Source organism: Anomalospiza imberbis, unplaced genomic scaffold (genome assembly GCF_031753505.1).
Source record: "Anomalospiza imberbis isolate Cuckoo-Finch-1a 21T00152 unplaced genomic scaffold, ASM3175350v1 scaffold_355, whole genome shotgun sequence".
Classification (NCBI taxonomy): Eukaryota; Metazoa; Chordata; class Aves; order Passeriformes; family Viduidae; genus Anomalospiza; species Anomalospiza imberbis.
This window is the reverse complement of record NW_027099972.1, coordinates 37,307-47,252: the sequence shown is the minus strand read 5'-3', so window position 1 is coordinate 47,252 and position 9,946 is coordinate 37,307. Positions and strand designations below refer to the sequence as shown.

Here is a 9,946-nt window from a genome sequence, read left to right as displayed (position 1 = left end):
GCACAAATCACAAAACACCCACTGCAGTTGACAAATGGCATTTCCTGCAGATTGCTACAGCCGCGCTGCTGATCGACAAACACACGAGAATCCATTTTATTTGGAAAATATCATTTATTACAAATTGCTACACCCACACTGACAATACAGAACTATACAAATCTCAGTTTAGGTTAAAACCAGGAATTTATTAGATTATTACAACCAGTCTAGGTAAAAATATACAAATACCAACTTCAGTTAATAAAACTTCATTTATTGCCAACCTCTACAGCAACTCACTATACACAAAGATCAATTACGTGTTTAACAACTTAATTTATTACATATTTCTAGAAGTGTAGAGCCCATATAGCAATACAAAAATATGCATTCCCTCCCCAAGTAACCTTGTACCAAGAACTCAACCAATAGAATTACAGAATTATAGATCTCTGTACATGTTTAAATAGAACTAAATACATAGATACAGAAAAATGTATATAAATACATATATAACTATAAGAATCTACAGATGGAAATATAAATTAAATATTACATATTTTATACAATACAAAGAGATATATAACACAAACCTATCTATAAATATACAAATACCACCTCCAAGCTAAATATCCATACAAATGCACCAGTACAAATATACAGCTATACATCTGGATACATAGGTAAAAATAATTACACACACAAATGGATCAATATACATATAAAAATATAAAAATAGACGCATCTACTGAGACAAATAACAAAATACCTATTTAAAGAGCCATATATCTCTGGCTGCATCAACAGACATAGATAGCAACACAACTGTAGACATAGGAAACAGAACTAAACACAGATATAACAACTGACATATACACTAAGATACAAATATACACATAGAACATATATGTATATATACATAGCATACATCCATAAATACAACAGACATACAGAAATATTCCTATACAAATAGCAGCCTACATATGTACATATCTATATAATAATCCCTGTCTAGGTGCAAGTCCAAACATCTTTAAACAGAACTGCAAGCAGAGGGATCCCAGCTGCCCATCTTCAAAGCCTCTCCCTCGGGCTCTTCCTCCCGTGCAGAGCAGCTCTCCTGGACAGGGACGGCAGATGGCACAGCTGGGAAGCAAAGGGAGCACTGAGTCAGTATGGGGACGTTTTCCTTGGCAGCAGCTGCACTTCCATCAGGGAAGGGAAGAACTCAGAGCCTCCCCAGGAGGGTCAGAAAGAAAAAGCAGCCGAGCGGGCCAGGCTGTGGTGAGCGCAGCCGCGGCGGGACTGTCCCGCAGCCCCGGCAGCCCGGCACAGCCGGCACAGCTCCCGGGCCCTGCCGGCACAGCTGCCTTGCCCAAGGACAGCCCCTGTGCCGGCCGGGGCAGCTGCGCTGAGCAGCCCCAGCACGGGCAGGGCCCGCTGCTGCCCCGCCGGGCAGTGCCCACGGCCACAGCCCACGCCACCCTCAGCCCCACCCTGCCTCCCCGGCCCTGGGGCCTCACCCGGGCTCTCTCCAGCGTGGCAGCAGCAGGTCCCCGTTCCCTGCTCTTGCTGCTGGCCTTCAGCTTCTCCCTGCTGGCTCCCGTCAGTCTCCGGCTGTCCTCAAGGTCTCCACTGCAGCTGTGGCAAAAGCGGAGGCTCCGCAACTGGTTCCAAGGCCTGGCAGAGCTGCAGTCCCGGAGCCCTCTGTGCTCCCTGCCGGCCCCCTCCATCCCCTCAGCCCCGCCATGCTCTCGGCAAACCCCAGCCCCCTTCAGTTTCTTCAGCCCCTCACAGTCCTCTCAGCCCCTCAGTCCCTTCTGACCCATCCCGTCCCCCTAGACCCGCCACCCCTCGGCCTGTGCCACTTCCCTGTCACCTCAGTGCCACCATCGCCCTCGGCTGCCCCACAGCCCTCAGCCCCAGCAGCACCTCAGGGTCACCGTCCCTTCAGCGTCACCGCCCCCTCAGCCCCCTCAGTCTCACCGTCCTTCAGCAGCTCCTCAGGGGACAGTGCCTGGGGCCACCGGCAGCTCCCACCGCTCCAGGGACGCCCGGGGCTGGAACTGCTGCTCCGCCCGGCCCAGCCGCCAGCTCAGACCCAGCACAGGGAGAGGGGACAGAGGGGGCACGGGGGGAAAAGCAAGAGGTGAAAAAGGCAGCCAAGGGGGGAAAAAGGTAAAAATGCAGCCTAGACCTACACAGCTCCATCTATGCATCTAAACCTCCATGTAAATGTAACTAAATAGCAAAACATATTTACACATATATATAAATATTACTCTATAAATATATAAATGTAAATCTCAAAATGTATAAACATAACTACATATATAAAAATATAAATCTATCGCATCTATAATGATATATATAGATTTAACTATATAAACACACCTCTATAAATCTATAAATGTATCTATTAGGTATATAAATAGAACTGCAGAAATCTATAAATCTATGTATAAACAGAGGGATTCCACCTGCCCGATAGTCATAGGCTCTCCCTCTGATCCTCCTTCTTACGCAGGGCAGCCCTCCTGGCGAGGTAGATCAGGTGGATATCTGGGAAGCAAAGGGAATGCTGGGTCAGTATTGGCCTCTGTGCATCTTTCCCTTTGGAAGTAACTGTCCTTCCACCAGGGACTGTCAGACATGGCCTGAAAGGCAGACTCTCACTTGGCAATTTGAAGCCTGCTCTTTAAAGAGCAGGCATTCTTCCAAGTTTTCAAAACTTATGAAGTATCCCAAAACTTTTAAGTATCCCAATAAACTCACAGCACTCACAGTGCAAATAGCACCCACGAGAGCTTGAAACACAGTCCCAGCTGCCACAGAGAAGCCCAGGATTGTTCTTTCTCTGAGGACAGACAGACCTCAGTCCTCATTGAAATGGCTGAAGCTGAGGGGTGCTGGGGGCTGAGTTATGAACTGGCACCGTTCCCTGCCACCTACAAACTGCCCTCTGCAGTGAGCAACAGCTCCTCCAAAACAACCACCAGCTCTGGGATGAACAGCTGGGAGGGAAAGCGCTCCCTACCAGGCCTGCAGGCTGCACCAGCTTTGCACAAGAATGCAGATCCAAAGGGCTCTCTCTGTCCTTTAGTTCTCCCTAATTTGGGGTAATTTCAGTTTTTCCTTGAGCTACTGGATTTATGATTAATGATTTGTTTAGTCTCAGAGCTTCTGCTGCTTGCATTTTTAATATATCTCACAACAGCTACCAGCAGACTGGTACTACATTGATTTAATGCTTGGAGACAAAAAGCTCAGACTTCTACACTGACTTTTTGCTGGGGTTTTCTTCTCTTGCTTCAAGAGTCACTCAGTGTTGCCTCCAGAGCACTGACACCCAGCAGCAAACTTATCCATGGACATCAGCACAAACCTGGGACACTGGATCTGGTGACACAACTCCCACAGGGTCAGGTTTATTCCCTGCTCTCTTGCCACAGCAGAGGACTCAGTGTCAGAACCTCTGGAGAAGTGTGGAGGGCAGGGCTCGAGCAGGCTGTACATGTGCCTTTGAACTAAAGGCACCAGGAAGCACCAACCCTGCAGACAAGAACTCAACTCTTCTCGTCTCCCTTCCTGCCAGAGGCAGGCTCAGAGCAGCCGTCTCACACCTCTCTAAACCAATGGGGCTCTGTCCTTACCAGGCTCCTCGGGCTCCTGGGAATTGTTCCCACAGCTCTTGGTGCCAGGCAAAGCTCCCTCCGCTGCAGCTCTGTCCACAGGCTCCCCTCCTGAAGACTCAGGCACAACATTAATATTGCCCTTGAAAGAGAAACAGAAAGAAAGAAACCCTTCTCACCAGTTACACAAAACATCTGGTCCAACAACTCTGTGGCTCACATTCTTAATCCCTTGCTCCTAACAAGAAGTCTGGGCCCCAAAGCCCTTCAAAAGTCAAACAGATTTGACTTCTCAAACACCATCCAAAGGCTGTCAAAGGTGACAGTGTTGAGCGTGGGGGTGACACTGAACACATGGAATGGCTGCTAAGGAAGGACTCCTGCCAGCTCCTGGCACAGGGATGTGCTCCTCCCTGCACAGCCCTGAGCACAGCACTCTCATCCAGGCTGCAGCTTGGCAGGGACTGTGTGGGAACACACATCCCTTCCCGCAGAGACGCCCGAGAGCAAGGTGACTGAGCTCTGCAATGTGGACAGCAAGAGTGGCCAGTTTGCCCAGCTGAGGATCTCCCAGATGGAAACTGGACTGCAGGCCCCAGGTTACGGAGAGGACAAGAAAGCTGCAGCTGCAGCCCGGCCCCACCCACGGCTCTGGGAGCGCCTACACGCACGGCAGGGCTCTCACAGCAGCAGCTGCAGCCCAGCCCTGCTTTGCCTTGGCCTTGCCACCCAAAAGAGGCACAGCCCACATCTGCTGCTGGAACAGAGGCACCTCTCGCACACCCCTCCCTGCACGGGACACTCTGCCTTCAGTGGCAATTCTCCAAACACTCTTCTCTTCTCTCCCATCTAACAAAGCCTCTCAGAACCTACAAAGCTTCCACTTCCGCACCACAAATGCCCCAGCACGAGGAATTCTTCCCAGGAAAATGAGCACCCAAACTTGGCCAACACAGGCTCACACCTTCTCATCCTTACTCAGGGGGGAGACTTTTTCATTCCCTCTTCTTTAGGAAATCTTGCTTTACCAAGAAAATCCTTCCCTGTCTGTTCACAGCTGAACTCAAGAAGCCTTTGCTTCTCAGCCCTGCAGCAGCATTCAAAAGCTGTCAGTCCAGCCCCTTTCATCCCTGTCCAATGCAGTTACCTGAGCAGAGGGAGAAATCATCTCCTCCAGTGTCTCCAGCACCATGTCCAGATCCACTGGTGGCAATTCCTCTTCCCCAGGAGTATTCCACAGCCGGCCGGGCGCTGTCCATGCTGCATAACCAGCACTGCCAGCTGGACCACTGGGAGCTGAAGTGTCTGGGGTGGCTGCAAGAATCCAAACACATTGGTCAGGCTCCACAATGCGGCTTTGGGACGCAGAGCTCTAGTGCTGCCTTGGACCAAATATCACAGGAAGCACACAGCAACCTCAGTTCCAGAAATTTATTCAGACTTCCCAGGGGATTGGAAGAGCGAGTTCTTCCTCTACAGGAAGATGGTCTACAGGAACCAGCGGAAGGATGAGCTCAGGGAGGCATTTAAGCTCCAGGGGAACCAGTGGAATGATTAGCTCACAGTTGAGATTAAATCTGCCCTTCCTGGTTGCTCTGATGAAACCCCAAGAAGTCCAGATGAGACAAAGACTTTCTTGGGGAGATGCTAGGAAAACCTCAGACTCCTGAGCACCTGCACTTTGCCTGGAAGCGCCTGGAGGCAGCTCTAAACCCTGAGGTGAGGAGCGGCGAGGTCCTGGTAGGGGAGCACTGTGTAGGAGTGGGAAGAAGAAAGGAAGCAAAGGGAAAGCTGGTCTTTGGGCATGTTTCCCTTGGCAGCAACGGTACATCTGTCAGGGAAAACAAAAGCCCCCATCCTCCCAAGCAGGGTGAGAAAAAAGAAAAAAGAAACAACCAACACGTTCAAGGGCTATTCAACTAGCAGCTGCTGGTCTACTGAGCTCTCCCCTATTCGCTCAACTGTCTGGGAAAACTCTCCCGCGTTGCCCTTCCCTGGTAGGAGGCAACTGCCAGAAAGCCAACTGCCAGCTCTCTTCCCCACTGCCCCGGAGGGATAGGAGACTCCCTCCAGCTGGGCCGGAGCAGGACCGAGCCCTCGGCTCACACGCACTCACGGAGAGCTCCCCAAGCACCCCGGGGCCGCGCAAGGAGCAGCGGCAGCCAGGGCGCATGGCAGGGCCAGCTGCAGCCGAGCGGGCCAGGCTGTGGTGAGCGCAGCCGCGGCGGGACTGTCCCGCAGCCCCGGCAGCCCGGCACAGCCGGCACAGCTCCCGGGCCCTGCCGGCACAGCTGCCTTGCCCAAGGACAGCCCCTGTGCCGGCCGGGGCAGCTGCGCTGAGCAGCCCCGGCACGGGCAGGGCCCGCTGCTGCCCCGCCGGGCAGTGCCCACGGCCACAGCCCACGCCACCCTCCGCGCCCGGAGCTCCCACCCCGACTCACCGGCTCTGGGCGGCTGCCCGGCGGGGAAGGAGGGCACCTCCCGCTCCGTGCGCAGCTGCTGGAAGCGGCTGGGCTGGTGGCTGCGCACCTCCCGCCCCGCCGCCAGCCGCTGCCTGTTGGCCCTGGTCAGGCGCTTGATGCGGAGCAGGAGGTCGGGGCGGTCGCGGCGAAAGTTGGGGTTCCTGAAGTGGAGCCAGCTGCCGGCATCGCCCGGCTCAGCTGAGCCAACCCCGCCCGGCACCTTGTGGAAGCCGTAGAGGTTGAGCTGCCGCACGAAGCTGCCGAACTGCGTGGCTTGGAAGGAGTCCGGGGCCGGCCCCGCCCCCTCACTGCCCGCCCCGTGGGCGTCGCCCGGGCTGAGCAGCTCCCGCTCGAAGAGGGAGCGGTGGATGAGCAGCCCCCGGGCCCGGCTGTCCCAGCGCATGGAGCGGACGCGGGGGCTGTTCGCCAGGCGCCACAGCTTGGCGGGGAAGGCGCTGGCTCTGAGCCCGGCGGGCAGCGGCAGCTCCGCCATGGCGCCGCTCGCCGGCTGTCGCCACAACGGCCCCGGCGCAACGGCCGCGGCTGCGCCGGCGGCGCGCGGCCTGAGGGGGGCGCTGCGCTCGGGCCCGCGCGCGCCCAGCCGCACTGGGCGGGGCCGAGCGCGGCAGAGCCGGGGCTGCGGGCACAGCGCGGGCGGGGCGGCTCCCGGGGCTGGCCGGGCTCCGCACGGCGGGGCCAGGTGCAAACCCTCTTTTTCCCTGGCTGCAGTCATCCTTCTGCCTTTGCTTTGCAGTACGGCCCCAAAGTGCCAAGGCAAGTGCAGGAGCTTTCAGAAAGGTCCAAACGGAGAAATCCCATCGGAAACTCTTGCTCTTTGTCCAGTGAAAACAAAACCACTCTCATTTCTGCACAGCTGAATTCAGGAAAAAGGTCTTAGTCTAAATAGCTTCCCTCTTTGGTACGGGTTGCAAACAGAGGTCCTCACTTCCAAGCAGACAGGTCAAATGGGAGAAGGGGAAATGATGAAGAGACTTGAAGACATTCTTTTGGACACACTCCAGCCCCTCAGTGTCCTTCCTGAATTGAGGGGCCCAGAACTGAACACAGCGCTCAAGGTGTGGTCTGTCCAGTGCCAAATGCAGGGGGGCAATCACTGCCCTGGCCCTGCTCCCACAGCCTGTCTGGCACAGGATGTTTTGCCCACATTCAGCATCTCCGACGCCCTTCCTGCCCCGTCCGGCCAAGACACGGCTCCAGCGGCGGACAGGGAGGCGGCTGCTGTGCCGGGGCCGCGTGTGGGTGAGGGCAGCTCTGCCCGCGCTGCCATCTTTGGTGGGAGTGCCGGTGCCGGCTTTGCCCCCGCTGACGGCTGAGGGTGGAAGGGCAGCCGGACGGGGTGGTGGTGGGTCTTGGGGCTGGGGTGGTGGGGCAGCCTGGGGCCGGGGAGAGCCGGGAGGTGGCCGTGTGGAGGACGGAGGGGTCGCTGGGGGGTGGAGGCAGCGCACACCTGCGGAGGGAGGGAGTGACGGGCCCGCGGCGTGTCCGGCTGGCGCTGTGGGAAGATGCCGGGGACAGGGGCAGGACCCCTGTGGGATGTGGGAGAGCGGAGGAGGTGTGGGAGCAGCCGGTGTGTGTGGGAAGCTGAATCACAAAATCGGTCGGGGTGAGATTGTAATAAATGGGCCAGGAGACCAGCTCCTTTTTAATGCCTTTATTCAGTGATCAGCTCTGGGTGGGGGCCTGAGGGGTCGCGCACACCGCCGCTGCTCCCTTTGGTGACGCAGAGGAGGAGGTGATCAGTTTTGCTTCACAGCAGAGCTGGGGCTTCCGTCCTCATGAGTGTGCCTAGGAAAATGCTTTCTGGCTCATTGGCTAGGGTCCTCATTCTAGTCCAGTCCTACTTAGTGATGGTGACCTTTAAAACCTTGTTGGTGGAGTAGAGGGATTTCCCACCATAGGTCCAGTCACTTAGTTCTTCAAATTTTTGGTTGGCTCGTCGTTTCTAGGGTCTTCTGTTGGATTTTCTTGAGCTTTTCTTAATTTGCATATTCCCGGGAATGTTTCCAGCCGCCATTTCGGGAAGCAGAAGAGGCGATACCCAAAGGACTCAATGAGGGTACAGGTAAGGGGGGGTACAATCAGGGTGTATGTAAGGGAGTTAACAGTGGGGGTACAACAAGGGTTTAACAGTTATCAACATAATTAGCTTATTACAACTTGAAGTGCCCATTAATGTCTCTACCATTCAATTATTTGTAATCAATATCAACCATTCAATTATTTGTAAGGATGTTAGCACACATCTTTCCTCTCAATCCCTCCTCTTCTTACTTCTCAATTGGTCTTCACAAACCTTAGCTATTATTAACCCTTTTTCACAACATGGACCATTTGAAACACCCCCTGTCGACTTTTCCATGTCTGGTCCCTGCACCAGATATGGCAAGTAGATACAGAGAATAAAGTAGATAATTACAGTTCATACTAACCCATTAATCACTGGAAGTCCTTGTCGATTGCTACTGATAGCCAAGGTCTCCCATGCTTTTGTTCCAGCTGAGATGTCCAAGTCTTTGGGGCTTTCGAGACCTTGACTCGAGTGTGATGGGTCCATCCGTGTCCAGGTCTCCTGGCTGCTCTCTCTGAAATCCTGGTTGGATGTTATGAACAGCAAAGTCCAAAGGCAGCGTCTGTGCTAACTGGGCTTCCTGTCAAAGAGATTTCACAAGACACGGCATACTGGCCACGTACTGGTTTAAATATAGATCTTCTCCTCCCTGCCACCTTGAAAATGAATAAGGTAAGAATCTCAAACAATTCAAAGGGGAATAACTGGATATTCCCATGGCTTTGGCTCTCATTCTTGCCAAAGCTAATGGCAAAAGCTGTACCCATGGCATCTTAGTTTCTGTCACCAGCTTCAAAGGGTGTTTATTCCTCCAATCACCCTTTTTACTTGACCTGAATTCTCAGGGTGCCAGGGGGTATGGAGGTCCCACTGAAATCTCAAAGCAGCCATAATCCCTTGAAGGATCCCCCTGTAAAACAAGTTCCCCCATCCAAGTCCACTGCCTTCACAATCCCATATTCAGAAACCATTTGGTAACTGATTGTTATGAATTATTTATGTAATTATTGGCTTTCACTATTATTGGCTTTAGTAAATTATTTTGATATAGTACAGTTTGTAATCTCTTTTTAACTGCTTTTGATACAGTGTAATTTGTCAGCCTGTTATGGTTAATACCCTAATCCCTGTGTAGAGTGTATATCTTAGTGTGATATGTATATTATAGTTTAGGCTTTCACAAAATATTAAAATAGAGGCTATGGAATGTGTATTATAACATTAACTTTTGCAGAAGTAATTGTAGCTGTGAAATAAGAACTAAGGCCTTTATTGTTGTAACTACCTGAGAAGTAGTGAAATAGCTAATGTGGGTTGGAAGTACTTCTAAAAATGGCTAGAACATCTGTATGATAAGATAATTTTGAAAAGAACCAAGCAAGTAACACCAAAAGAGCAAGGAGGAATCTACCCCTGACCCTTCGGCTATCAGTAATTCTAACCACAGACCAGGGGGCCTCGTGAGGAAATAAAAGACAAGACTCTCAAAATCACATCTGCATTGTGGCATGTAGTATAAGAAGGTGAGGTCAGGGGTTGAACTAAGATAAAGAATTCCCTGGAACATGTATACTCAAAGGAATGTTTAAATATGCATAATTTTCATGAATATGTATTTGACTAATGCAATGAAAAAGTATATAAGAGTTGTTATCGTTAACCGTGTGCATGTGTGTGGATATTCTCAGTTCAGTCAGAGAGAAAAGAGAGAGAATTCTCCCAGGCCTAGCCTGGGAAAGTTAGGAGAAGGAATGGAAACAATTATTACCTCTCTTTCTGTT

At 52.3% G+C, this 9,946-nt stretch overlaps 1 long non-coding RNA gene across 1 annotated transcript; it reads right to left on the bottom strand.

Moving 5' to 3' along the window:
- Positions 1 to 776: 776 nt before the first annotated feature.
- LOC137466646 (uncharacterized) lies at positions 777 to 2,377 on the bottom strand. The gene is made up of 3 exons (XR_010995255.1): positions 1,969 to 2,377; positions 1,506 to 1,623; positions 777 to 1,128 (listed from the first exon to the last, which is right to left on the bottom strand). It is a non-coding gene; the product is annotated as an uncharacterized lncRNA (long non-coding RNA).
- Positions 2,378 to 9,946: the final 7,569 nt, after the last annotated feature.